Here is a 4914-nt window from a genome sequence, read left to right as displayed (position 1 = left end):
AACTTTTCTGGTGAACACTAGATAGATATTGCTCTACAGTGAATTATATTGTAACCATGAAAGGATGGCCCAAGGCAGCAAGTGAATGAGTCAGGAAGACGGAAACTGAAGTTTTATTAGTCTCTCTCAGTTGTGTTTTCATGTCTCATGTTTTCTTTGTGGCTATCAGTTTTACTTTTTGGAAGCTCCTTTTATAGTCCAGTGGTTGTAACTGGCAATGCAGTGTACAGGCACTGAAAACTCTCATCTGCAGGGTCGGTCACAGAGAAAAGTAGTTTGATATCACTGGCAGACTAAGCCTGCAGCCAATGCTGTGTGCAAGAAGTATCTCTGAAGCTGGTCCTAATTTTTCCTACTTGGAAAAATGTACTCATGTTGCTGTGTATGTCATGCACTAAACTGTTGGCCTCATAGTCTTATTTTAGTGGTGACTGCAAAGCTAGAAACCTTGGATTTCTTGATATCTCCTACATGACATCTATAAGGATGTTGCAATATTGGGATATTTTTGCATTTTCCTTCATAATTTTTACAATTTTCTTTTAAAAATATGTAACAGGATAGGTCATCAAAAATCAAAAAAGAAGGTTTAATCCCCCAAGAACTAGGTATGCATGGTTCAGCCCAGTCTTTTTATGCTTGGTATCTTCTCATGTTTAGGAAACAATTCTAAAGGGTAGTGGTTTGTGAAAAACTTCAGTGTGAGTTCAGAATGCTTTGTAGGCACAAGTCTCTGAGTTTCTTCTCCCATCATCTGAGTTTCTTCTCTTCCAGCTCCCATCCTTTAACAGCTGGTCTGAGCTGGTTGTCCAGACTCTCACCAAAAGAAGGAAGAGATAGTGTCAGCTCCAGAGGGTAATATATCCTGTCATCAAATCTGGATCTAAAATAGGTGAATTACTTGTCCCCAGGTGACTATAGAGGAAGTCTGGGAAATTGTCTTAGAGGAGAACATTATGCCCATCAGAGGTCATGAGGTGAATCAGTCACTTCATGTAGGAGAGAAGTCCTACTAGCTGGGTCTGTGAACCATCCCCATCATACAACATAGTCCTTCAAGGCTGAGCTGGAGAATGAGAAGAGTATTTTTACCTTTGTTTGAAATTAATTTCTGATAATGTAAATTACTGTGAAATTGACTGGAAGATTAATATACACACTGGTCTAGCAAAGACCAAACAAGTGCCTCTGTTTTCAAAAGTTGCATTGCCAGGGATGGCAGTGCAGAACCAAGGCTGGGTTTTGTCATGTGGTATAGGATTTTAAACTGTAGATGAAAAATGAAAACTGCTGAAAATAATTTTTAAAAGGTAACTTAAAACATGTGGGCAGGGGTTTATGCATGGAGGGGGGAGGAAGGAGATAAATATGTAGAGAGAAGCCAGAGGTAGACATTTGAGTTGCATCTAAATGAGCTAAAACCTAGTAGCCAGTTTCAAATGCAGTCTTGGTCCCCTGTTCCAGCTGCAGTCATATTCATTTATTACCTTTGTTTTCTATGGCATCTGCCAGCCAAATGGATCTGTCCTGTAGCTGCATGGCCACTAGATCATCTGATGGAAGCTCAAGGAATGTGTGTGGCCAGGCCTTGGGTGAAGAGAGCATTTTGGTAGCAGATGGCTGTGTTAGATAAGGTGTACACTGAACTTGTGCTCCTTGCCTTGGTGGACTGGTGAGTTGGACTGATTGTTGGAGGCTACATCCACAAGGGTAGTACTGGGTGAACACACAGCTCCTTGTAGATGTGGACAGGATGGTAAAATTTTATCATCATTGAGAGCTTTCAGAGTTACAAAGCAAAAAAAAGCATGAGATCTAAAAAAGAACAGAAGCTTGGCTGCTGTTTCAAGGCGACAAGTGAGCTCCCAGCTAGGCTGTATCTCCAAAGGTAGTTGCTACACTTTTTATTTGTGGTACTGTGCTTGAACTATGCAGTTTGGAAAGTCAATGTATCAGACATGCAGAAGCAATACTCAGCCTGCTCAAGAGGTAGAGACACTAGAAATACTTCCAGGTTTTCCTGATTTTTCCAAAAACAGAATGGTTGAGCATCTAGGAGAAGAGAGATTTTCTTTTATATTCTGAAAGGATGAAGAGGACCAGCTGATTATAACAGGGTGAACAGAGCTGGTTTTTTAGCTTGTGTGGGTAAATTATAGCTCACAACCACATGAGCTGATCTGTGACCCTTTTCTAAATATGTTCTCCCTGTCATGAAGGGTATTATTCATTTGGACATGTGATTCAAAGGAGAAAAACTTAGCATAAGATCTCCAAGTCACTGCAAATACAAAGATTTTACTCAGAGCAAGATGGCTCAATGGAGTACTAAGGACTTTCTTTCTCCATACTCCAATACTTACGCTTTCCCATATGTTATTGCCATCAGCTGCTGAGCTAAATTTGAAAAAGGCTTTTGGGAGGGAGGGCAGTGAGAGACGGGCAGTATCTAACAGAGTGACCGTCTTCTGTGAATACTAATAAAAGTGCACCTCAGGATATTTCCCACAATTATGTATTTGAATGAGACATGAAATTTGATTTACCTCTGCTCAATCTCCTTCGAAGTCTGAGTTCTGTTAGTATTTTAATAAAAGAATTTCCTGGAAAAAAAGATTTAAAAAAAAAGAAGAAGAAAGACTGAGTTTTAAACAACTATTTTGCAGAAGGTAAATTGCGAACTTGTAAATATTTGTACTGAAAATATGTGCTGAGTTGCATTAGCAGACCATGCTCAAACAGCTACAAATACTTCATTGTCAAAATGTAAGGATGCGTTCCATGAAGGTCCACAGAGGATTGCTATAGGTCTGGTAGTATTTATTAATGAGTTGGGTGATGACACAAAAAGAATCATTATTAAATTTGAAGATAATGTCAAGCAGCAAGAGACTGCAAGTATTGTAGAGGAGATGATTAAAATACAGTGATCTTGATAAATTGCAGGTATGATCTTAAAATGTGGGTAGCATTCATGATGAATAAGAGCTACATTCAGGCAGGAACAAGAAATTGCAGAAACACAGGACAGAAAGGAACTCTTTTCAAAGCAATTCTGTGGGCAAATACTTAGCAGGCTTCCTAGAACACAAATTCAACAGAATGAAATAATGCTGGGCTAGTGCAAAACAGGAGGATGCTGCCCTGGGCTGTCTTTGCAGGTGCAGAGTGCTCTGCTCAGCACTGGTGAGGCATCAGCAAAAGTGATGTGTACGCTTGTGGACACAACAAAAATGTGAAACAGCTGGAGGTGGTCCAGAGGAGGGCAATCAGAATGGTGAGGCACTGAAAAAACAAGCTGCAAGGAAATAAAAGTGGTAGTGTCTAATTTGACATGGAAAAATGGCTAAAAGACTTTAAAAATGTGAAATTCTGCTCCAAAGAGAACAGTGGTAATCTGCTTTCTACATCTATGATGGAGGACAAGAAATAATGGGCTCCTGTTTTAACATGAGATTCATCTTCAATATCAAGATGGAACCTTCTACAGATAATATTTCACTAAATAGTAGAATAAATTTCCTGGAGTGTCTATGGCATCTCCAGCACTGAATGTCTGCAAGGACTTGTAAACTTAGGTATAGTTGAGCCTACCCTGAGCGATGAGACAGACTCAGTGATTTTCAGTCGCCTCCTAGGCTACAAATTGATAAGAAGCAGACCCCCACATTCTACTGAATAATTTACACAGTTAAAATTAACTATACTATTCTGAATGTGCATCACTGCAATCAGCTTCTGAGGAATTTAGCCTTCAGTCTCTAAGAATGTAAGCAGTAACAAGTTTAAAATTTCAGAATTTGTAACTTGTCAAAATTTGGGCAGATTTTCACAGAATAGCATATCGTTGTCACCAAGGCCCATCTCCCTGATACATTTTTAACAATAGTCTCAAACATGGGCATTCAGTTATAAAAATATATTTAACATGGGCAAAAGCCTTTTTTCATCAAATCTGCTTGAAGCCAGTTAAACTGATTTTGCTGAAACATTAAAAATAAAAGAAAAAAGAAAATAAGAATCCAGCCTTTTGCTGATCCATAAAGTGAAACATTGTAGCCCAAGCAGTTGAAGATGGAAGATTCTCAACTGTGCCTGCCATAGTTATTTACTTGAAAGTAGATTTGAGGATTCATTGTTTCATTATCATTTATAAGGCACTTTGAGATCCTGACATGATGTGTATTACATCTTTTAAAGCTTTGTGGAGTCGTTAATGGCAATGCAGATTTAAAGCAGTTTCTTGGATAATTACGGGAAAAAATAATTAAACTCATATTTTTTTAAAATAAGCCCTATGCATGATTTTGAATTATACCTTGTGCAAGTGTTTTGTTCTCACATTCTAGTTTAATAGAGCAGACCAGTTTGAAATGTGTTTTAATTGAATTGGGTTGTATCAGTCTCTTTACTGCCATAGTTAACAGGCTGAGCATTGAAGTAAGGACTGTGTTTCAAGGAGAGAGCTGGTGATGGAGTTGTTCTGGCTGGAGAGGAGGAAGATGAGACCAGAAGAGAGCTCTGGGATCCATCTCATATTTCACACTGCTGAGATTTGCAAAACTGGCATCTGGATTCCTGGCTTTGTAGGGAAGGGAGATTCACAAACCTAGGAAAGGATGACAGCACTCCAGTGAGACAAACTCTTATGGTCTTCTTGTGCCCAGCAAAGAGAGAGAAGGATTCTTCTTGTCACAGCTATGAGCATCTGAGGTTATGCTCCAGCTTTGAATCTCCAAGTTTCTTTTCCCACTGTCCCTACTTGTGAGCCTAGAAAAATCAGGTTTCCTAGGCTAATACATGTTTTTGAGTCCTTCTGCTGCCCACTCATTTTAGTGAATGCTGTACAACTGACCCCGACTCAGTCAGATCTCTTCCCTGTGCAGTACTTTCTCAGCAGCAGACAATTATTAT

The sequence above is a fragment of the Coloeus monedula genome (genome assembly GCF_965178545.1).
Source record: "Coloeus monedula genome assembly, chromosome: 6".
NCBI lineage: Eukaryota > Metazoa > Chordata > Aves > Passeriformes > Corvidae > Coloeus > Coloeus monedula.
This window is presented reverse-complemented; position numbering follows the sequence as displayed.